A 26,526-nucleotide genomic window follows, 5' to 3' on the forward strand; every position below is an offset into this window, starting at 1 on the left:
TTTACTTCTGTTTTTACTGCGATCAGAAGAATCTCAAGCAGGAATGCCATATCCGACTGTGTTTTCTGACTACAGTGTAAAGTTCTGAATGATTTCATTTTGCGCGTCCATCATCCGTTGTTGCTTGGTAACCAACTCATTCTCCTTCCCTGACCTGTCTATTCAAGAATGCTGTCTACCGTCTGCCACAGCCCAAGCCACACCTGCCCCTTCACTTACTCTCTCTCTTCTATGCTTTGTGCCTGCGGTCTACCACCGATGTCCGCGCATCGACCTCAACTGACCTCTCACGCTAAGTGTCTGTTGCCCCAAGTGCACTAAGGTCAATTCCTCAATCATTTTCATTTATTTTTCTTTGTCACACAATACGGATCATGTCGTTCGCAGAGCTTTCTTTACATCTAGTCTCGTTCTAGCCATCTGCCACGATCCTAAAGCGCTTATACTCTCCCTGACTCACTCGCCTTCTTCCATTGCTTCCTGTCTCCCACTCTTTCTTGCCAATTTGGCTTCTCTGCGTTATTTGCGACTGAAGAAACAGAAGAAAGAAGACTTAAGGAATCACGTCATTAACTGTAAAGGAATTAGGAGCGGAGGAATGAAGATGAGGCAAGAGGGGTTATCAACAAGATGAGAAAGCTTGAATGAAGGAACTAGACGCCAGAAATGTGAAGTGAGCGGAATAATGAGGGCAGGATGGAAAAGAGAATGTGAAGATGAAGGGACTTCAAAGACGCCTTATAAGATGAGATTAAGGGTATATGAATAGAAGTTCTGTACCAGGTGAATGTGGAGGAAGAGAAAAGAGAATTGGAAATGTGGTAGTGGAAAATATAAATGAATAAATATATATATATATATATATATATATATATATATATATATATATATATATATATATATTATCCCTGTGGATAGGGGAGAAAGAATACTTCCCACGTATTCCCTGCGTGTCGTAGAAGGCGACTAAAAGGGGTGGGAGCGGGGGTCCTGGAAACCCTCCCCTCCAGTCATATTTTTCCGAAAGAAGAAACAGAGATGGAAGCCAAATGAGGAGTTTTTCCTCTGAAGGTCAGTCATTTGGTTTTGAACGATAACGCGGGAAATGGCGAATACGTGAGAGAGAGAGAGAGAGAGAGAGAGAGAGAGAGAGAGAGAGAGAGAGAGAGAGAGAGAGAGAGAGAGAGAGAGAAGATATGTTCTGAGGATGAGAGGTGGCCACGCTCGAGTATGAATGGTGAGCTCTCAGCGTCAGGGGAGGCGCGGACGGGCCCCACATTCAGCGGGAACCACCTCAAGTTCCGGTGGAATGAATATGAATTCCCGGGGCTGAGTCTGAATGCCGGAGGATCAACTCCAAATTTCAGGGATCAATATCAGCCGGTGTTGATCCAGCGTTTGGCGGCTCAGGGCGACTCTGCCCTTGACGCTCAAGGGCCATCAGCCTTTCGCTATTCACTGTAGGGACAAAAAGGAGTATTGTCTAAAGGGTGAAGAACAAAAATGAAAGGAATATATATATACACACACACATATACATACATACATATATATATATATATATATATATATATATATATATATATATATATATATATATATATATATATATATATATACGCGAATATGGTGCATATGAACGCGCACCACCATACAACGCACAAACCTCCAACAGCCAGGATCGAACCTGGGACCCATGCGTTGTAGGCGGGAGCACTACAGCTATGGGTAATCATAGCCTAGCAGCAGTGTTCCTGCCTGCTACACAGGGGTCCTGGGTTCGATCCTGGCTGTTGGAGGTTTGTGTATATATATATATATATATATATATATATATATATATATATATATATATATATATATATATATATATTTTATTTGTCATTTCCCGCATTAGTGAGGTAGCGTTAAGAACATAGGACTGAGCCTTTGAGGGTATATCCTCACTTGACCCCCTTCTCTGCTCCTTCTTTTGGAAAATTAAAAACGAGAGGGGAGGATTTCCAAACCCCCGCTCCCTCCCCTTTTAGTCGCCTCCTACGACACGCAGGCAATACGTGGGAAGTATTCTTTCTCCCTTATCCCCAGGGGGAAAGAATACTTCCCACGTATTGTGGAAAGAGTGAGAATCAATCTTAAAAAAAATCAAGATGAATATTTAAGTGATAACTGAATAACTGAAATCTGAGAGGAATACAAGAAGAATATAAAAGGACAGGAGCTGCTCATGCCTTTGGGAAGGGACAATAGATGTGCTTGACTATTACAGGCCGCCAAGGCAAAGAGGCCGTAGGGCATTTGAGTGGAATGGAGTGAAGGGAGTGAGACCCGCCTTGCAAGACGAAGCAGCATGAAGTTATGCAAGAGAAGGTGTGGGAATGTCAGGGGAGAATGTAAGGCTTGCAAATATATTTGACTGCAAGCGCGTCAGCTCAAGATATCATCGAGATGGAAAACTGAAGGGCTTCGAGGCTGGAATAAACGTAGTGGATAAGCATAAGGAAAATAGTAGGAGAGAGAGAGAAAAAAAAAAGAGTCTAAAGATACGATCTCAAGCGAACTTGAAAGAGCAATGGGCGATAATAGATTGAGAGGAGAAACTATGTGTGATGCTCGACTTATGTGGACAGGCAGGAAGAACAGCGCAGACGGGATGATGGGAAGGTATGGCGTCCTTGGGTATTGAGGAACACGTCGAAAACATACACGAATCATGCACGTCAGTGGGCTAGAGTGTTGTAAATACAGTTTCTAAACATAAGTGTTTTCGTATGAATAACTGACGCCATCACAGAGATGGCAGGGTAGAAGAGAATATGATCCAGGTTTCTGGTTAGAGAGAATATGATATGTGTTACGTTGGGGGAAGTATGTCTGGTCATATGTTAATAACATATAGGCTGGCCTTCTACTATAGGTGGGATAAGACTACAGTTGTGTCTGAACAAAATGAGAGAAGTAAAAGAAGGGAAGTGAAAGTAAAAGAAAAAGAAAAAAATGGAATTCTTAAAGAATTAGTATATGAGAAGCTTAGTAAATCTCAAAGACAAACTGGCAGTCTAAGAGTGCATTTCATAAAGTGTCACTGTGGAATGTGGCAGTGTGTGGAAAGGAGGTGGTATAAGGGCTACACAATGACTGAAATGAAGTGTTATGAAAACAGAAGAAAAGAGAGTTTGGAAGGAGGTGCTGAATCTATGAAGACATAAGTAAGGAATAGGTTATGGGTATCGACTATAAAGTCCTCAATAGATAAGTTGTGAAAGATGGTGAATATAATAATATAGGAAAATAAATGAGGATCTTTGGGAAGGAATTGAGAATTCATAAGGGGAAAAAAGAACCTAATTTGAGAGAAAGAAAATAGTTCTAGAAAAATGTTATGAATAAGGAATGAGAGTGTATTAAACAAACCTGGGAGAAATCTAGTGACAAAGGATTAAGTCTGGAAAAAGTGGAGATATTTCATTATAAGAGGAATGAAAGAAAATGATAGCAAAAGTTACGAGGCTATTGGTACAGTAAGATTAGAGGTTACTGAAAAAGAAACTGATATATTGCAGGAAAGGAACATAACAAGGAAGGAAGTAAGAAAGTCTATATTTCTCTTAAAAGAAAGAAAAAAAAAGGCCGAGCAGCTGAAGGATTGGTGAAAGAGAACGTGAAAATGGAGATGAAGCCGTTGTGGAAATGATCTAGTCAATGTGTAGGGAAACTGGGAAACATAGTCGTGTGCCTGTAGACAGTAAGAAGGCAGCTATTCACTCAGGGAATAAAGCTACTAATGAGGATGAAAACGACTGTAAAAACGGCAGAGGAATAAGCTATAGCTTCTGTATAAAAAAACCTGTGACATGGGCTGAGGAGTTACCAGATGTGGTGGCCATCTAACTAATCGATCCTCGTCGTCACGTCCAAGTTATCTTACATTATTCTTACTAAGGAAGATGTAGTCTTACTCTAACGTTATGTTTTGTCATAGAAACTATGATCAGCAACCAACTGCCACAAAGATTGTTCCGAAGCTAAACTTTCCCTTAAATGGCAGACTACGAAACATACACATCTATGCTGGGAAAGATACCATTTGTCAAATCATCATGACACGGAGATATGGTAACTGATATGTAAGTACTTATCGGTCAAGTCATACATTTCTTCATCAAACCTGGATCAAATGTAATTCTATTCACTGTATCTACACCAGTATAATCCTTTAGGCTTATACAGTTATGTGACCCTCGTCATGCAAGGAACATGTACAACTTCCTTCATCTGTTAACCTTCTGACTTAGATACGAAGATTGTGAGAGTTATGAACAATGATCGTATGTTCTGCGTCACTATCAGATCTCATAATGTTGGCCATCGGATCTACTTTTCATAACGATGATATGTCGCACTTAGTCACAGTAATTCCCCGTGTTGTGGCCATGATCCTCGTCTTGTGGCCATAATGTTAGTGTTGTGGCCATAATTCTCTAATTGTGGCTACAATCCTTGGTTGTGGCCACAATCCTCGTGTTGTGGCCATAACGACATAACAATGTCGTAGCAACGACATAACAATGTCGTAGCAACGACATAACAATGTCGTAGGTCTACTATACGACAGTTAGGTAGTTTCCGTGTTCGCTGGTCAAGCCACCGATCAGAGGATAAGAAAGTAGCTCTGAGGAGATCAGACAACAAGCTGAGACTGTCGGGGTTCAGGGCAATAGTGAAAAGTTAACCGACCGACTTTCACCCGAGAGGACTGAGAGAGAGTCTCCTGGCCACTCACCTGAGGACAAATGATGCACGAACACCCACCAGCTCAGTTCGGACACCTGCTTAAAGAAGGAAGTGAAAGAAAAGTTATTCTCTTATCGCTTTACTGAGAAACCGGAGGGGAAAAAGTCTACGGAAATAAGATGCGCCACATGCGGGAGTTTTTTAAAAGTGCAACAAGGGGACGAGAAGGGAATATACATCAAATCTGATGCAAACAATCTATCCACATAAGAGAAGCCAGCAGCCAGCAGCATGTCGGAAGGTGACGTGGGAACTCAGCAGCCACCAGTATCTCTGAGGTGTCGTGGGAACCCTCACCAGGTGTTGTCGACGGGACGGAGCCGACAGTCGAATCCCTTGGTGGATCACACAAACTCTCGCGTGGCACTGGCAGCACCTCTTGAATTCGGCCAAGCGGTCACCAGAACATTAAACTTGGTGATATTGGCTATTGGAAACTAGTGCAGCTTCAAGGAGGGACCAGCATCGTAGTTCCCACCATGAGATACACGAGCGTGAGGAGCCCAGGTGGTAGACTCACAACGGAGGCAAGCAAGACGCGGGCTGACACCAAGGTGATTGTACTGAAGGGAATGTGTGCGTTTGGGAGACTCTAAGGACAGAGTATAAAGAACTTTTACACGTCAAAGTTACTGTACGTTCAGCTTAGAGGAGGAATATCGGGGAAATCTTAGCAGCCTTCATAAGACGCTGTGATTGGTAGAGGGGCATATCTCATTTGTCCGAGAAGGGCAGGAGTTCCACTGTACTCTCAACGTTAACAAAGTTCTGCGGTTGGATTTGTACTACGAAATGGAAATCGTCTGGCCAGGGTGAGGTGAGGCCCTCAGCGAGGTATGGTTTTACACTGTCAACGATGCTCCATGTCGACCACAGTTTCCTCAGGTGTACCTTGTCGCATTACCTGTGTCTAACTGGGTCACTCGTCGTTATACAAGGTAGAGGGATGGGACCCACGAACAAAGTCCGGCGGGAATGTTCATTGTATCATATTTGCTGGGATGTTTGGTCGCCAGGATGCTGAGGCGCTTTAGGGTTACCACGAAGACAAGGCCACAACTACTGACGAGATGCATCATCCATATATATCACACAACATCTAAGTTTCTCGAGGCAATGACGTGGATCCCAGGATAAAATATATTTTTCAACGTACTAGGTTATGTGAAAGTGGGTGTAATTGTATGCAACGAGATGCACGTAAATATATAATTCGTTATAATCACTGTGACGCGAGTGCCTGATTTATATTCACGTATCACAGTTATATTGTAGGATTTCATTACGGCTACAAAATGATGATGCTTCAAAAAAAATATCAAATATAGCTCCATCGCTCGAAAACTGTTTATCAAAATTTTCTATCGCTCGAAAACTGTTTATCGAGATATTCTTTTCTTTACAGTATACAGAGTAAATCATGAATAAGGAAATACTCTGTGAAAATAGATAATTATCTCTCTCTCTCTCTCTCTCTCTCTCTCTCTCTCTCTCTCTCTATATATATATATATATATATATATATATATATATATATATATATATATATATATATATATATATATATATATTTACGCTACAGAACTTTCTCGACGATGTACAGACGCTAAACTCTGATAAATGTTGATATGATGTGGCTTGAAATGGGTACGTACTTCCATTAAGAGCCACATGCACACCTGAAGAAGGTGTTAAGGTTTATCGGTTGGTAGATGTAGCTAGACGTTGATGGCCTTAATGACCCTCGCGATAGGCCTACAGCCCAACCAACCACCTCCATCCGATAATGTCGCACTTCTGTATTTACGCAACCCAGTTTTTTTTTTCTTTCATCTGAGGTGCGTCATTCATACACCCTCACACAAATGTCGTGGGGATGAAAATAACTGCCGAGGAAGGAGAGTAAGGTTAAGGCTTCTGATATTAGGTAGGGACGCACTCAGTACCTTCGGCATCATTGATCGGGAGGGTGAAGCTATAGTGTCCTGTATCCATGGTGATCAAGGTCAGACGCCAGTCATGACACCAAGGTTTCTTTAGGAGTTCGTACGGACGACAGGCAGGATATGACTGAGGGATGACCTCGTCATCAGTGGCCCTCACTGAGGCTCGAACTGCAATGCTGATAAGAACGGTCGTCGGAGGCAACACTTCGATGTTACCATCAGACTGTAGTAACATTAACAATAATCATCAGGTTTAGACTGAGGAGCTGGTATTGGCTGGTGTCAATGGTTGTTAACATCCGTCTGTGGTGCTGTGTCAGTGGAAGTCAGGGTCAGACTGCGGTGTGGATGTCAGTGATTGTCAGGAACGTGCCAGTAACAGGAGGTAAATTCAGGGATGTCGTCGCCATCTTGGCCGCTGTGTACAGGCACAATATCTGACCAAGTCCTTCGTGGATCAGTACCCAGTGAGACCGCCTAACCCATGGTAGAAGCTAGACCAGGATGCTGGTCACTGAGGCCATGCTAAACTGAAGGGAGGGACAGCACGTCTGTGACAGACATTAACGCCAACATATTCACTCTCTGGTTTACTGTACTCTGGTGAGAGTAAACGCCAGTAACAAACTGTGCTATGCAGCATAAGATTATGCAATGCACTGCAAACAGCAGTTGCCCAGTCTACCATCCCGACTTAGGAGTGTTGAAGAGATGTCCGGAATAACCTTACATCTTTGTTAACTATCTTGCTCTTCGTCTTACTGAAACTAAGTTACCGGACAACTCTCTAATATTCTTTCCACATGCGTCATACAGTCAGTAGTCCTTCAGTTCAGTTATGCTTCATTCTCACATTTTCTTCTCACATTCTGAAGTGATTTTGGGACGGAATTTGGCTTCAGAGAGGAGGGTACGAAAATGGAGACTCTGGTTATTGTCTTCTCACTTCCTTAATCTTTCTTCTACATCATCTTTTGATTTTACTCTATGAACAGGACTGAAACAATGGAAGGGGCATTCATTCACTCTCATCTCTTATGAGCCCTGGCCTCGATTAGAACTTTTGTTTTGAGATTGGAGATTTCAGCACGAAATGTATTAACCATAATACCCACAAGTAACAGCACGACCACAGGTTATGCTGTACAACACTACTCACTTGAGCCACTTTCAGAATATCACATTCTGTAGTCGACTGTCAGACAGGTGTAAACAGCCCTTACTTAGACTTAAAGGGTTGTTTGAAATGCTTACAACTGTTGGAACAAAACTGATCTTTGTAGAGTTATGTACGTAACTGAATGGCTTTAATGCAGTTGTTGCAATAAGCTTACCTTATTCATAAATACCTCAGGACCAATTTATATGAAAGGGTCTGGTCTTACCCAGGACCTTTCTGAAGGCTTCTGCAGCCTAAGGCTGCGTTACGTTCAGTAGCAGGTTACACTTGAGGTATACCCTTGATCAGTCAAGAGTCCAGTAACACCTGCAACATGGGGAGGTGGGATACCTGGTGACAGGAAGTTTCGGCGGTGAGGTTGGTGCGGTAACTTTTCCCCGAACTGTCGGATGAGGTCCAGGTGACGGCTGGAGAGAGTCGAGGACCAGCGTGTTGGAAGTTGGGAGGACGAGTGATCGGCGGTGAAGGTGGAACCGAGTGCGACTTTCTCTGCGTCTTTTCACGTCACCACTACTGTGATGGAGAGAAAGACAAGGTGGGGAGGAGAAGGTGAGTTTCTGGTAGAAAGACGTGGCGATGTTTTGAGTTTAGGCGCAATGAGTCTGAGTGTCTTGAACTCATGGAAATGTAAAGACGGTATCTTGAGGATTTGATGGTGGCGTTGTCGTGTTATCGAAGTGTTCTGTGACAAATGGCCATACAATTCCTGCTTGTCTTCATAATTCTTATAAAACTCTGGTCACTTTCGTGGAATCGCTGTTATCACTGGAAACTCTGCATTTGATCAGTTCTCTACCATCTTCTCACTCTTGCCCGTCCAGGCTATATTGACAGACATCCAGTCTGCCAGCGTTCTCAAACTGGGACTAAACAAACACCAGTTCTTACAACGTTCTCAACAGGTGAGACTAAGATGCGATGAAAATTAAGATGTTTGGACAATCTTAGCTTTTCTTATGCTGGGAAGGGCCAGGCAGATAGAAAATTTGACAGAGGAAAGATTAAACAAAGGTAATAAAAGAATAGATGGCTGAGCCTTTGAGGGAAATATCCTCACGTGGCACCCTTCTCTGTTCCTTCTTTTAGAAAAGTAAAACAGAGGAGAGAATTTCCAGTCCTTGCTCCCACCCCTTCCAGTCGCCTTCTACGACATGAAAGGAATACGCAGGCAGTATTATTTCTCCCCTATCCCTAGGGATGAGCATGAGTATATATATAAAATGTCCTGGGGTAGGGGAAAAGAATTCTACCTCCATATTCCCCACGTGTCAAGGAGGCGACTGAAGGGGGCGGCAGTGGGGAGCGCTGGAACCCTTCCCCCTCTTGTATATCAGTTTCATAAAGATGGAAAAAAAAATAAGGAGTAGAGCAGGGAGTGTTCGTCCTCCTCGAGGGCTGAGTCTGGGGTATCTGAATGTGTGTGGATGTAATTATGATGAGGAGAAAAGATAGACAGGTCGTATGTTTGAAAAAAGAAACCTGGATGTTCTGGTTCTGTCTGGAAGAAAGCAATGTAAAGAGGAAGAATGGTTTGGAAACGGTTTAGGAGTAAAGTCAGGGGACGGTGTGGGGGCAAGAGCTAAGGAAGGAATAGCACTACTACTAAAGCTAGAGTTTTGGAAGTGTGTGAAGGAGTCTAAGAAAGTGAGCCTAGAAAAATATGGATGAAAATGAAAGTCGATCGCGATAGATAGGTAATCATAATTGCTTATGCGCCAGTGAAGAGAATAATCGTTAGAGGCACGTGTTCTGGGAGCAGATGAGTGAGTGAATCACCGGTTTTGGTGCAAGAGACCGGGTATTAGTGATGGGTGATTTGAATGCGAAATTGAGTAATGTGCCAGTTTAAGGCATAAATGGGGGCAAGGAGTGTTCAGTAAAGTGAATGGAAATGGTGAAAAGTTTGAATAGTTATGTGCTGGAAATGGACTGGTGTTTACGATTACCTGATTTAAAAAGAGCTGTATACACAGGAATATACATTTGAGTAGGAGAGACAGTCAGCAGGTATTATTAGATTACATATCAAATGAAAGGCATACGAAAAGAGGCATTTTAATGTGGATGTGCTGAATGTAGCAAAAGATAACTGATCATTTTCTGAGGGTTTGATGAAGACTCGTAGAGGTTTTCGGAAAAGAGAAAAGAGTAGTGAGAGTAAGTGAGCTTGGAAAAGAGACTTGTATGAAAAAATACCAGCCAGACGTCATACCCAGGGTTCCAATCCCTCTGTTGGTGTATATATATTTGTCTGTCTATCAACATATTTGTCACATCATCGGAGCCGCATGCTACCCCCACCGAGAAGTGGTTGGGTCACACGGAAAAGCACTAGAAGTCTAGTGTGTGTGTCTTTTAACCTCCGTGTGTCCGAGGCAGCCAGACGCCCTAACCATTTTTCGAATCCCACCGTTGGTGTATATAGTTGAGGACGTACGGAGGAAAATGGCTAAGGTGAACTGTTTGAGGAGAACTTGTGTAGTGAGGTGGTACGATTATGCAAGTCATAAAAGGGTAAGAGAGATGTATGGTAACAAAAAGAATGTGGCTGAAAGATTATTAGATGGACATTGTGATCTATGAACATTGTACTTACTGTCATATATTGCTCGCAGAACACCCTCAACCCCCCCATCCCAAAGATAACAACAGGGAATCCTTCCTCAAGGCTATGAGAATTTCCCGAGATCCTCAATTATGGGCAATACTACACCTTTACCAAATCTAGTACTTTCCTCCTTTTTTTCTTTTTTGGGAGGATGATTTTCTGGCGGGCACGGCATATCAGATACCAATTTCGTTTATAGTGCGCTTAAGACTACGCTGCACGCAGGTTATCACATGGCTTGTGATAGTCGCTGTGCTACACTGCTAGTCACATTACGATCAGGGAGGAGGTTATGCAACGCATCTGCAAATTCACTGGAAGATACTGCAATTATTATGAAATCAATACGCTCGTGGCAGATCTATATTACAGAGCACAAAGGTCTCTCTCTCTCTCTCTCTCTCTCTCTCTCTCTCTCTCTCTCTCTCTCTCTCTCTCTCTCTCTCTCTCTCTCTCTCTCACCAGACAACCCAGTCGTAGGCCAATCAGGCCTGCTGTTGTGTCTCTCTGTCTTTCACATGTAAACTCATGCAAACTCTCTCTCGCAAGGAATTACAGCGTCAACAGTGTCCTCCAAGACTGCATGGAGACCTCTCACAGAAACAACAATGCTGATGACCTTAAACAAGTGCATGTTTACCCAATGAGAGCAGAGGAAAAGAAAATGGTTTAGAGCCACTCTCTCCGTGAGTTGAGAGGATCATGCACTTATGAATGATGCTTTTTCCCGGTGTGTGTGAAGCATTATTGCGTTTTTGATATATACGAGTGAGCCCAGATGATGATTTCGCTCTATGCTGGAGAAAACGATATATTGTTCCCGTCCCGGATGCTAACTGTGATAAGTTCAGACAAGAGTCAGAATTACGTTTTATTAAATCTAGGTGTTTCTCCTCCATTTGTAACCATTACCATTCACTGAAGTTCGTTAAATATCATCCACCACATCCCACTGCGGCCCAGCACTTAGTGAATGCACTGATGGGTGTGGTACCTCTGTAGCGCGTGGTATTGTCGTATGTGTGAACAAGTCTCTTAAGAGAGTATCGTCCCCCAGTGTAGTGCTATACCTGTGAGGCGATGCGACGCCGTGTGCGCTGCGAGTCGGATCGTAATTCAAGTCCAAGCCTAAGGCCGGAGACACGTACAGGAAGATCACAAGTGTAGTGACCAAAAGGAAATCTGTAGAACAAGGCGAGAGCAGCAACATGGCGGGAAGGGGTGGCTGATGATAAGTGATCCCAGGGGAACTAATGACACGGAAGGTTTCTGATTCCACTCTGGTTACGATGTGTGAGGAATGTTCAGTTCTAAGGAGAATAAAATCCTTGTAGATGTGAAATAGCTGCTAACAAGAAGATCATGCGAAGGAAAACAAAGAAATTCAGAAAGTAACAGGCCTTCGGGTCACATCGAAGATGTTTGTGACATTGGAAGAGACATGAAAGTCAGAGATCACTGTGGTAAGAGCAGCAATACGTCTGTACTGAAAACAGAAAAAATAAACTTTTCGTGTCGATAATAGGGAGGTGCAAATAATGTCAATCGCTGGTGTGAAGTGAAATATTCCTCAAGACAAATATTAAAGTATATATAGTGCTACTTTTCATTACACTAATTGGTAAATCATCCATACGTCAACAATCCTGTTAAAGAAAAAGTATTTCCCCTCAATCGAGGTAAAACGTTTGCCTACTAGTTTGTATATTCATTACTGTGAGTGATGTACGGCGAATCTAACACTACGTAAGTCATTGGATCGCGATCATCAAAGCCTTTGATAATTTTGAATCCCCTGTGTCGGATCATCCCGCCAACTTTCTATTTCTTAAACTAAATAAGCTTAAATGGTTTAGTTGGCTCTCACAGTCTATGGTTCTCAGTCCAGGTATCATCTTGGTAGCTCGGCTCTGTACTCTCTCCATTCTAACTATGTCTTTCCTCAAGTTGGTGTGTCAACTATTTGTATTAAGACACTATCAAGCAGGAATGGTGAGGCCTACTACGTCCCGAGCTACTGGAAAGACATTCTCCACACGTATATAATGGTATGTTAAAATCTCTTACCTTGATCGAATATCTTTGATTGCTGATTTCTTCTATCCGTTCAAATAGGCTTTCGTCTACATTTGGTATCTAGTACTGGGGCCTATAAACTAATCCTACTGTTATTTTCTTTCGAAAATCATCGTTGATTTCTACAAAAAATGAAGTCGATTTTATCGAGAGCAACAACACTATTCAGCGCAGGATTTAGATAAGCCTTAACAAAGAGCGAGACACCACCACCACTTTACTTCCCCTATCACTATTAGATGTAGTTTACCCAGAAATATGGCACTGGGCGAGGAAATCTCTATTTCTAATATCAAACCAAGATTCCGAAATACGATCTTCCAATACAGTTGTCTCTATCTCCGAAATTTTGTGACGTATACACCGTGCGTTAACATAAGCTAATATATGACTGAGACTTTTTTTGGTTGGTGTGTGTGCATATGTGCAGTGGCTGTGGGGAACCTATCGACGTGAACAAAGACCGTAACCTCAACTTGAGCTGCCTCATCCTAGTCGCTATCTGCCTCTTGTTGTTCCCTTCTCCCACCTGAGGACTGACCCCATGCTGCTATGTTCTGCCTTTCCTCCAACCCGCATCGCTCCCTCGTTCCAGCTGGCCCATCTCATCATGTACCTTCATCTGCCCGTCCACGCCGCTACCAGTGCTCCCAGTGAAATTATCTCTACTACCTGAGAATTGACCACTAGCTTCTCTAATCTGCAGTGTTCCCTAACCTCCTTGTTCCTATCGTGCTTTGGGTCTCTGACCTTCAGTTTACCTATCTTGCCATGTTCCCTCTGATTCTGAATCCCTCTTACGGTTTGCCTATGTTCTGAGTATCTGAGTACTTTACGTCTACCGAAATGAGATCCTAATATCTAACTTCTCTTCCCAAGTCGTCACCAGTGATTCACGCTCCTGTACACAGACTATCTGTGCAGTAACATGGCCCCGTATCACTTTCCAACCGACTCATCCTAAAGTCTAGTTTCTTTTAAGTCTCGCTAGTCTTCCTAATCAAGTGCATACCTAAAGATTATGGGACCTATACATTACTCTCAGCTTCTGGAAAGCCGACTTTGTGATGGTGATTATGTGGAATTTCCAGGGTTAGAGTGAAGGATATGATTTTACCCATCATACTTATGTTATTACAAAATTCTACTGTGGTGTTTCATAACTGAACAAAGAAAAACGAATGGCTCTTGGATAGAGAGATATGGAGATATGACATTTTGACGTTATCAGATCTAATCTAGTTACTGCTCTCTCGTTCTGAAACGCTGCAAAAGTCCGGACTGAGTGAGGGAATATGTTCAGTAAGAGAAAGACAGCAGGTATTAGAAGGATGAAAGTAGAGAAAGTGAGTTATAGTGTGTAAAGTAGAATCATCAGCATAAGAACGGAGTGGGTTAGAGGTTAAAAGAGAGATGATCATTCACAGAGAAAAAAAAAAAAAGAGCTTAGGTGACTGGACAGAACCCTGAGGAATACCACTTTCATGGGATAGAATGAGGAAGTCGCTTCATCAACGACTACGATAATGGAACGACCAGGAATGATAGAACGTATCAGAGAACAGAGAGAAGCAGAAAAATCAAGGAAAAGGAGTTTAGAAAGTAAGGACTTATGCTCCTTTTTTCAAATGCTCTGAAGATTTCAAGCTCCTCGACAAAGGTTGAACACCCTAATCCCTGAGAGAGGAGGACTGGAAGTGAGTTACAGAAATCACCCATAGACAGAACTGCAAAATCCTTATTAATGATTAGAAAGTTGGGTAAAAGGTGTTCAAGTGTTTAAGAAAGTGAGAATTAAGGGGTTTTAAAAACCATGGAAAACGATAGAGCGATAGTTGAAAGTTAAGCGGTCCCGAAGGCACTGTAAACTGACTCAAGGGCATTTTGGTAACGTCTATATATATATATAAGAACATGTAATGTTTACGTGAAAATCAATCGTAACAATTTCATCACCGCGTGCTTGAAAGCTGCAGCGTCCTCGGGAGCGGAGTGTGAGCGGCTTGTCTCCCTCTACAGGACCACAATGTGTGGGCGGGTAACTTAAGATCTGTAGTATAGCAGCTCAGAAGACACAGGCACTGTTCCATCGGTAGTCCTGTGGTACCCTGTCCACCTATTGTTCTCGGTAGCCCCGAGCTCAACCCTAAGGTGCGCAATGGTAAAATTGAGCAGACCAACAGATCCTTACGAGGGGAGGCCTTTTTATATCCCCCGCCACCTAAAGAAATTCCTTAAAAAGAGATTGAAAACATTTTCGATCGTCCCTCAACGAAAGACTCAAGGGTTCTTGATTAAGAGGTTTCTCTCTTCCATTCGTCGCGGACCCCAAGGGTCATACACGACAGGAAAGATTCCTGACCATAGTACACCTGGTGTCATCATTCACTCGAGAGTCAAAAAGAAAAAAAAGTCCAGTCCTCTCACAGTCATGGAAGACTTACCATAAGTAACTCTTAACATATGCAACACTGCTCCTGCCAAAGCGTGGCGCAGGTCCATCGTCAGCTGTGACCCTCAGGACTACGTACTTCAGCGGGACGTTAACATGTCCTGAATGCGTTGTCTTAAACCTGGCATAATGCATCTGACTCAGGCTGGTAAATTCCGTCCACTTCTTGGCTTGAATGAGTCCTCTGATCTGATGGCAGAAATGAGAGATGTCTAAAACGGGAATGGTCTTGATCATCCACCAGGCATGGTGAAAGGCTCCTCCTGGTGCCTGCCCTGAGCATTACAGGTCCAGCTCAGTAAGCAACTCCTCCAAGGCAGATGAGGGATGAGAGGAAAACTTCTCACAGGCAGGCAATCATATCGTCTCAAGAGAACTCTCATTTCGCCGTCGCGAGGACTGCGCATCATCCTAATTCTCCTCTTTAGTTTCTGATTGCGCCGTGTCCACGCGAGGCCAAGAGACCCGAAATATTTTGAATAAACCGACACGGACCATTTCATGGACTAAAGGCTTGGGTGGATAGATCCGCATGACATGATAGTTAGAGGGCGCCTTTTTTCGTAAGCTGAGCTGAGACGGCACGGGCAGGTGAATGCCCTAATCGAGGCCACCTCATTAAGTTTATCTATCTATCTATCTATCTATCTATATATATATATATATATATATATATATATATATATATATATATATATATATATATATATATATAGGTGTGGTGGTTTGATCGAGTAAGGAATCAAAGGGTAAGAGAGAGGTGTGTTAATAAAAAGCGTGTGGGTGAAAGAGCTTAAGACGGTGTGCTATAATGGTTTGAACATGTGAAGAGAATGAGCAGAAGAGAGGTTGAAAAAGAGGATATGTGTATCAGAAGTGCGGGGAACAAGGAGACGAGGGAGACCCAGATGGAGATGGAAGGATGAAGTCAACAAAATCTTAGGTGATCTGAGCCAGAATATGCAGGAGGGTGAATGCCGTGCACGAGATTGAGCGAATTTGAACGATGTGGTATGCAATGGTCGACTTGCTGTAAGTAAACTGAACCAGGACATATGAAACGTCTGGGGGCAACCAAGTAAAGGTCCGAGGAGCCTGGTTATTGATAGAGAGCTGTTAATGCATCACGGCCAGGAACACTAACCGATACACCACAGAGGTCCAATTAAGCCACACCTGACTGTCTCCAGATCTGTCCCATTACTAGCTGGAAAAGAACTAACATAAAATGGACACAAGCCTGTCTTGCATCACTCGAACTCGCCGCTATGAAATGAAATCTCCATCCTCTGGTTAACCTGAATGATACAATACACTCTTCCTTTCCTACTTCATGTCCGAACGATACTATACACAATAATTAAAGAGATCCGCTCAAGTTTAGGGGTGTCTTGAATTAGATTGAATTTATTCACTCATAATACGAGCCCAATTATGTTCTGTTCACAGATATCCTCACCAATACTTGATATATATATATATATATATATATATATATATATATATATATATATATATATATATATATATATATATATATATTCTGGTGCTACGGGACTTTGCTTCCTTGAGATTAACTTGTGTGAGTCATCATCATCATCGTCATTTAAAAGCGTCCATCATTTGCCTGCATGTGATTGTGGCGCAGCCTCAAATGCCGAGAGAGAGAGAGAGCCATAACACAGGTGCTGGGGGTAACGGATGGACGGACGGAGCCGCTTGCAGTCAACGTGTGTTACATGTTTGTTTTTCAAAAGGCATGAGATTTTGTGTACGTTTTGTGTATTTTTTGTGCATGCATTTTTGCTTTTGTTGGTTTGATTTCGCATTCACGTTTATGGTTTTGTCTGTGTATTTGCGTATTATTGTATGGGTATCTCTCTCTCTCTCTCTCTCTCTCTCTCTCTCTCTCTCTCTCTCTCTCTCTCTCTCTCTCTCTCTCTCTCTATCTATCTTTCTCTCTCTCTCAATCTATTTGTTTCTTCAAGTAAATGCTAGAATTGAGAATATTCTTTATAGTCCATGTCATTAAGAATGATCTCAAATATCGGCTTCATTCCAATCCGTGTACATCAACAGCTTAATTCTCCCTGATGTTTCATATCGGTAAATCGGGAGAGGAAGAGCAGGTGTTTGACCTGATGAGCCGATATGACCCCGGTCAGGCGGATCAACGTTCCATTTAACAAAGGCGATTTCACAGACGCCGCTTATTTCTACCTGAGTATAGCCTACTGAGCTCTGAATTCCAACATGCCCATTTTCAACTCTGCGTGTGTGTGTGTGTGTGTGTGTGTGTGTGTCCATAGCTCAGCGTTAAAAATGTACCGTGGGAACATAAACAGACTTCCAGCCAACTAAGTGTGTAAACACTTAGTAAGATTTTTCCTTTACATGCATAGTATTATTTGAAAATATTAGCTTCTGTGAGTTAATCCTCCTTAGGGGACGAATTACAATCATAAGAAGCTCGTGTCTGGTTATGCTGATCTCTCCATTGTGAATAGGGAGATGTTATGCTTCGGCGGTGGCCAGCCAAAAAACTTGCCGCTGGAATTATTCCATCCAACACATGACCTGACCCTTTCCCATCAGATGAGCCACCCCTCCCTCTCACTGGCTACACACACCTCCGTCCTGCGGCATGGAGTGAGGTAAGAGCGAGCTAGCGACACATGTGGCTACGACGTCACCAGTTCCCTTGGGACACATGTAGCTACGACGTCACCAGTTCCCTTGCGACATATGTGGCTACGACGTCACCAGTTCCTTGGGACACATGTGGCTACGACGTCACCAGTTCCCTTGCGACATATGTGGCTACGACGTCACCAGTTCCCTTGCGACACATGTGGCTACGACGTCACCAGTTCCCTTGGGATACATGTGGCTACGATGTCACCAGTTCCCTTGGGACACATGTGACTACGACGTCACCAGTTCTCTTGGGACACATGTGGCTACGACGTCACCAGTTCTCTTGGGACACATGTGGCTACGACGTCACCAGTTCCCTTGGGACACATGTGGCTACGACGTCACCAGTTCCCTTGGGACACATGTGGCTACGACGTCACCAGTTCCCTTGGAACACATGTGACTACGACGTCACCAGTTCCCTTGCGACACATGTGACTACGACGTCACCAGTTCCCTTGGGACACATGTGGCTACGACGTCACCAGTTCCCTTGCGACATATGTGGCTACGACGTCAACAGTTCCCTTGCGACATATGTGGCTACGACGTCACCAGTTCTCTTGGGACACATGTGGCTACGACGTCACCAGTTCCCTTGGGACACATGTGACTACGACGTCACCAGTTCCCTTGCGACACATGTGACTACGACGTCACCAGTTCTCTTGGGAAATACCCCTTCTTCTTCCAGACTGCCTTCATGACCTCGACTTTCTCCTGCCTACTGGAACTCACCGCATGACGGTAGTCAGGCAGCTGAGTCGCTCTAGACAACAAGGAATCTGAAGCCTTGGCCATCTGACTTCGATCAGAAGGCTCGGGTGTTCAGGTCACTAACTCCCAGTTCCATTAACCATCACACTCCCATTAAATAAAGAGCACCAGGTGAACGAGGCTAGGTCGCTACAGAACTAATAAAGAAGGTCCAGAGGAGAGTGACACAAATGTCACAATTAAGAGAGCGGAATCAGAGTTAGACGTTGGAGGCCATAAATTTGTCTTCAACGAAAGAAATAAGAGGAAAGGAGGTGTGTGTGTGGGGGGGGGGGGGGCGGTTTGATCGCAACCTTGGCGTTGTAAACCAATTCAGTGATGTCAACAGTGAAAAGTTCTTAGAAAGAGGCAAATATAAAACAAACAGAGGAATAACATGATATTTAGACGGAATGTTGTTAGATGAAAAGAAGTACTTCTTTAGCATGAGAGTAGTGGAGGAATGGAATACACATGGTCATGACACTGTGAATGCGGACGGCATACAGAAGGTTAAAAAAAAAAAAAACTGCGTGAGAGATGTGATAATACAGGAAGGACTAGCCTTATAAATAAAGAGCTCCAACCCCTTACTGTATAAGACAACCCACTGAAAATAGGTAATTACACACACACACACACACACACACACACACACACACGCTACTGAGAGTAGATCAAAGAGAAAAAAAAGGCAGCAAAGACTGTACGTAACAGAAACGTTCTGAGTCACAGGAAAATTAGTAGCAATGAAGCCTTCTTTCGTGGAAGAGGGGAAAGAACAGTCTGAGGATATGAAGAAAGTAGAAACTGATTACTTGCTACAAGACAGGCTGCAGTCTGTCTCATGAAGAGTTAGACAGATATATTCAAATATTAGCACGGGGGAGGCCGGGTAAAGACACTGAACTGCAAATGTGTGTTGGCGAGATATTGAACGCGGGGGCAAATAATGTTGGAGACGTGAGGACGTAATGAACAGGAGGCGAAGGCGGAGGGCGGGGAGATGATGTCGTGCACTGCAGCAGCAGCTGAAGAGCAAGTTTCCTCGAGTGAATGATGGTTATCATTTAACAGAAAGAACCTGACTTGCTCGACGCAGGCGTGAACTGGAATATGACGCTGGTGACACAAGGGAAGGTTGACGTCTAGTTTGCCGCTGGACGACAAAGGCCGACAGTACCTTTTGTTTATCAGAATGACAGGAAATGTTGGATTCTAGGAACGTGTTTCTCAACTGTCTTCCCTTGATAGTTATTTCTTTTTTTGCTTCTGGCTAAATGGACCCAGATATATGAATATTGTAATAGATAAACGGAGTATCGAAAAAAAATCTAAGATTGGAAATTACAATTGTGAAGAGCCACTACTTAACAGTAGCTTGCGTCCTCAGCTCCCACATATATGGTAGTGGTTCGAATCTTTCTGTCAAGGTGCGATTATCGATATATATATATATATATATATATATATATATATATATATATATATATATATATATATATATATATATATATATATATATATATCCCTGGGGATAGGGGATTAAGAATACTTCCCACGTATTCCCTGCGTGTCGTAGAAGGCGACTAAAAGGGGAGGGAGCGGGGGGCTGGAAATCCTCCCCTCTCGTTTTTTTTTTTTTTTAATTTTCCAAAAGAAGGAACAGAGAATTGGGCCAGGTGAGGGTATTCCCTCAAAGGCCCAGTCCTCTGTTCTTAATGCTACCTCGCTAACGCGGGAAATGGCGAATAGTTTAAAAGAAAAAAAGATATATATATATATATATATATATATGTATATATATATATATATATATATATATATATATATATATATATATATATATATATATATATATATATATATATATATATTCCTATGAGTCCACGGGGAAAATGAAACACGAAAAGTTCCCAAGTGCACTTTCGTGTAATAATCACATCATCAGGGGGGACACAAGAGAGAAATATAACAGTCAGTTGATATACATCGAAGAGACGAAGCTAGGACGCCATTTGGTAAACATGATGTGTATGTATTGGTATGTTTTGGACAATCACATTTTTACCAAACGGCATATGAATGCACACTTTCGAAAAAAAAAAAAAAATAATACCCTCCAACAGCCAGGATTCGAACCCAGGACCTTTTGGGTAGCATTACACGTAATCGAATACCCTTCGTCTCACCTCCATGAGCAACGGGGTCTACATAGGTCAAATCTCATCTGGCTTACATTACCATCATTTAGCATTTTACAGAACCTGACTGTACAAACGTAGAGGTATATGAACACGAATATAGGGTATATGATGGCGCTCTTTCATAGAACACAGAATACACTCCAACAGCCAGGATTCAAACCCAGGACCTTTCGCGTGGTATTTAGATTTCCTTGCATAATGAGATATCGGGTGCCACTTCCGTCATGTCGTGCCATCTGATTAAAAAGCGTAAAATAACGTCATCAACTATAAAACCTTGAACGTTCAAGCTCTTCTGAAAAGTTTACACATTACAACCTGAAGCAATTTTCTTTACCCGTGTTACAACACGAACACCTGACTCTCCTGGGAGGCTAAGGTGGCAGTGTACCTCCTCACATTAAGTCGACAGTAAAACATGGTCTCCACAGGTCGTTTGAAAGTAGTAGTCCAGAGGTTATTGCACTAGTGTACTTTCAAATACTTTTTTTTTTTTATATAATCTTGTCTTCTAGGTTTATGGTACATATATGGGTATCTACAAACGAAAAAATTTGCTGATAATTCTGAAAGTTTGAAACTGAAAAAATGATATATGGCGAGGTAATTGGCTGAAGAAACTAAAGGTATATCTAAGCATAAGATAGATCAGTTGACGTTTTAAAACATTTCTTCGTGGGTAAAATTTTGAAACTATAATTACTTGTCTAAATCAGAGAGAAATCTGTTTCATACTGGAGGGACACTCCTATCTTAAGCCAAGGTAATATATAGCGGAGGCGTAATTAAGGTGGGGCCTGGTGTTGGATAAGGGACTGTGATGTCTTTGCCTTATACAAGACAGTTAGAGAATGGATGCGAGCGAATGTACCCAGGAAACGGCAAATAAATATGAAAAAATTAATGGTTTTATATATATATATATATATATATATATATATATATATATATATATATATATATATATATATATATATATGAATAAGAGCAAGGTTATGGGGGTGGGTTGGGCCATTTCTTTCGTCTGTTTCCTTGCGCTACCTCGCAAACGCGGGAGACAGCGACAAAGCAAATAAGAATATATATATATATATATATATATATATATATATATATATATATATATATATATATATATATATATATCCCTGGGGATAGGGGAGAAAGAATACTTCCCACGTATTCCCTGCGTGTCGTAGAAGGCGACTAAAAGGGAAGGGAGCGGGGGGCTGGAAATCCTCCCCTCTCGTTTTTTTTTAATTTTCCAAAAGAAGGAACAGAGAAGGGGGCCAGGTGAGGATATTCCCTCAAAGGCCCAGTCCTCTGTTCTTAACGCTACCTCGCTATCGCGGGAAATGGCGAATAGTATGAAAAAAAAAAAAAAAAATATATATATATATATATATATATATATATATATATATATATATATATATATATATACCCTCTTAGTCTTCTCACTCATTCACTCCATATTTCCAAACCATTTCAGCAAACACAACATATACACCCCCTTAAGGTACGAGACTTTAGACAGGAACCTTATTGATGACAGTGTAGTTGTTGTTCAGGCTCGAGCCAACACCCTGTGACGGGGTAAGATCTGACGAGATCCATAACATTAGAAAACTTTAACGAAAGCCTCAGAGAGGTTGTTATAGTGTGACTATTCTTCTTGGGTCCGATGTAGGAAGTGAAACTTTGAGGAGAATGATAAGGCAGCGCCTCTCCACGGTCGGTATAAGGGAGTACACGATAACGACCTCTGGGGACCTCTCGGTTGAGACTGTGGTTTGTTTGCTAAGATATAAGACCTACATTGAAATGAGGGAGGTATACGAAGCTGGGCAGGGTCGTAGAAGAATGTGTGCCAGGAACGTATGCCTGGAACGTATGCCAAGAACATGTCGATATGCCTGGAACGTATGCTAAGGGCATGTCGATATGCCTGGAACGTATGCTAAGGGCATGTCGATATGCCTGGAACGTATGTCAAGGGCATGTCGATATGCCTGGAACGTATGCCAGGAACGTATGCCTGGGATGTATGCCTGGAAATTACGCCAAGGGCATGTCGATATGCCTGGAACGTATGCAAGGAACATGTGCCTGGAACGGATGCCAAGAACATGTCGATATGCCTGGAAAGTAAGCCAGGAACATGTCAATTACTGACGATGGAAACCATTCGTCAGTAAGGTCAGGTGTTGACCATATCGACCAGATAACACCTTACCCCGAGGACCCAGGTGCTCACGTCACACTTCCAGTGCCTAACTGAGCAATTCATTCATGTTCTACACCAGCAGATGAAGCGTTAACGTGAAACGCAATGAATTAACACCATACACTCTATCAGGAGAAGACCAACATTACAGCAACATCAGAGATATGGACAAATTTCGAGGAAAAGGAAAAAAAATATATCAGCAGAGTAAGAGATCTTAGAGTATTAAGTTTTCTCATAAGACGAACTACAGGCAACCAGAGATAGAAAGTCTGGTGTCGAGCCATACGATTCACTGTATATGGAATCAATGAATAGGATGTCTGAAATCATCTTAGGGGTCGTGTATGTACAGACCATCCAGACTTTGTATAGAAAACAATGGGGTTTTTTGAATGACGAAATCATATCTTTAGTAAATATAAAAGAAATAATGACTATAAGAGATTGAACAATCCTAACGTAAACATCGATCAAATGAAAGTCTTCCATAAGGAAAAGCGACAAAGTGATTTATATCTTCTAAAAATTAGTCGCATCTGTCGAGTGCTGTTTATCTGGAAACTGCGGTGATCTCGTGAATGAACGTCAGACCAAACCTCTCAGACCTTACGAAAAACAAATGATAGAAGTAAATAAAACAAATGATGGAGCTAAACATATATGTTGATACAAATGTCATAAAGATTTGTTTCCTTTTATATATGGCAATGCATTACAGGAAACATTTGACCAAGATAGTTGTGACTGCGGTGAGATTCTTAATAATCATATAGACTTATAGTATAGGAGGCTGCAAAAGATATGAAAGGGAGTATACGAGTATTCTCAAGGCAATCGTATCTCGCATATGCTTCCTTTGCATTGAATAATTCATGCTTCTGTTTTCCAGTTTTTTTGTGGATCCACCGTATTGTGCTGCATATTCTTAGATACAGCCACTTCTCCTGCCTTCTCTCACCCACCAACACAGTCTACCCTCATCTGTCACCAGCACAGTCTACCCTCACTTGACACCAACACAGACTACCCTCACCTGACACCAACACAGACTACCAGCACCTGACATCAATACAGACTACCCTCACCTGACATCAGCACAGACTACCAGCACCTGACATCAGCACAGACTACCCTCACTTGACACCAACACAGACTACCCTCACCTGACACCAACACAGACTACCCTCACCTGACACCAACACAGACTACCCTCACCTGACATCAGCACAGACTACCCTCACCTGACACCAACACAGACTCTCATTCCTCTATTGCCACCTCTGGGAATTCTCGTTCCCTTTACTTCTGGCTGCGATTTCCTCTCCTTTACTTGAGTGAACTTATTTTTCCTGGTCTGCCTAATGTGCCGACTGAACCCACTTACGCTGCCTTCCTCTGTACATGTTGTCGGCTCAGCTGCCACATACATAACCTCCAGACAGCTTTCCGTATGTCTTATGCTGACGTCCAAGCAGACGATGCCCTCACTGCGCTGATGATTAAGCCACCCTCGCCACTATTTACCTCATTACTTAACGTCAATTTAGTTAATTGATAAAACAGTCAAATCGTGTCTCTCTTTTGTCTAACAGACTGAAACTATTTTACCTGCTGAACTTTCGCCTGAGAGATCAGAAAAAAAGAAACCTTCAGAGGTTTAAAAATGTCCCTCATTATGAGACGAAAGCAAAAATGAGCTTAAAGGACGTGGAATAATTATGCATATTATCATAAAGAGTGTAGTAACATATGCAGAGAGAGAGAGAGAGAGAGAGAGAGAGAGAGAGAGAGAGAGAGAGAGAGAGAGAGAGAGAGAGAGAGAGAGAGAATTTCAAGAATGTTTAAAACATCCAATTAGAGTTTGAGACAGTCTTTTGAGAGATAACTAGGTAGACATCACCGAAACTTAATATCCTAAAGTAGAATAACAGTGAACACGGAGAGCAAAATCATGGGTTCACAAAATTTGCATCTCTCCCCCACTGACGCTTTGACCACAAATTGGCCAACGCCTCAAACACTGGCCTATTAGCATCCTCGGAGGAGTGAAATGCAGTGCCATTTCCCAGTACCCATCATTAGTTAAATACCCTCTGTGAATATTCATCCCTGTTATATCTTCCTAACGCAGACACTACAGAGGCTACTGGGTCTGGTATGGGAGATGTGTGTGACTGCGGTTTCTAACGATCTCCATATGTTGTCGTCTGACAGTACTCGCCCTTACTGTATTTGCTGTGTGTATTTACTCAGCAAAGAGTACAGTATCTAACATAAACATACTCATTTTAGTAGCTTGCTTTCAACTTACTATGACAGGAATTGTAGAAGTTCATGAGGGAAAAGTAGATGCATAGAAGACGATATGGGCTTTACTGCTATTTGTATCAACGTCTTTGAGATGACTATGGTAAATGTGATAAGTTTTATACCCAAAACAAAGATGCTCACTGAGGTCAGCTGTTGGCATACAGCACAATACGGGTTAAGTAACTGAACTTCTTTTACGCCACGTAGTAACCAGTGATGGGGACAGAGTTGCCTTATGCTCCTGTTAACCACAACACACGCTCTACTCATAGTTATAAGCAGGAATTAAAAGCAAGGAGCGACTGCGGCTATTACAGTAGGAAAGAACCACAATAAGTTCTTACGGAAAAGACCTGAACAACTGCATCCATTTTGTAGTGAACGAAGTAGATAATATAAAGTAAAAGATGTGGGTAAACAGAACTAAATCTCAATATTCCTATCACTGGTCATGAAACTTTGACACATCAAAGAGGAGATATTGATCTTTCACAAAAATCCTGCAAACATATATCGGTGACTCACTCGTCGGTGTTAGTAAACACTACTGACTGGCATGAGTTTCAAGGATGTCACTGACATTATCAAGATGCCAACAGTCAACATGTGTCATACATAATGATCATTAACATACGACTATCAATGACTAAGATGTGACACTCAGAAGTGTCACTGAGTAAAACCTCCTGAATGTCCACTCTACCATCAAGAACCGTACAGGCATCCTATGTAACACTGGTAAAACATGAGATGTCAAAAGTGCCAGTAAGATAATGTCAAGGGGTGCTACTGACCATTATTAATGTGTGAGATATGCCATCACCACAAAAGAATCAAAGCTGCTGGTGAATGATACGTTGATATCAACGGCATTACCTTACCAAAAATATCAGAGGTAATACTGAAGTATAGAAAGCTTTTAATTACCTCTGACTGGTATCATACATGGGATGGTTGATGGCATCCTTGTGTTGATATGAGAGACTGCAAGGCCATCAAACGTGTTGTTGCTCTTTCAGTCAATATACCTTCGGGAATAACACTATAAAAATCATGGTAAAGTCTTGTTGCCTCGATGACGTATTAGACCTATGAATTTCATACATTTCAAACTCTTGTTACCAAGTAGATTATCTTGAGAATTTCTGAGAGGGTGAATAACCGCATCAATACTAATGAGACTAGGTGTTTATTCCTAGGTTACCATAACATAACACACATTATTTCAATGAAGATATCTGAAAACAGGGGAAACTCGTCCTTAATGTTA

This window comes from Panulirus ornatus, chromosome 8 (genome assembly GCF_036320965.1).
Source record: "Panulirus ornatus isolate Po-2019 chromosome 8, ASM3632096v1, whole genome shotgun sequence".
Classification (NCBI taxonomy): domain Eukaryota; kingdom Metazoa; phylum Arthropoda; class Malacostraca; order Decapoda; family Palinuridae; genus Panulirus; species Panulirus ornatus.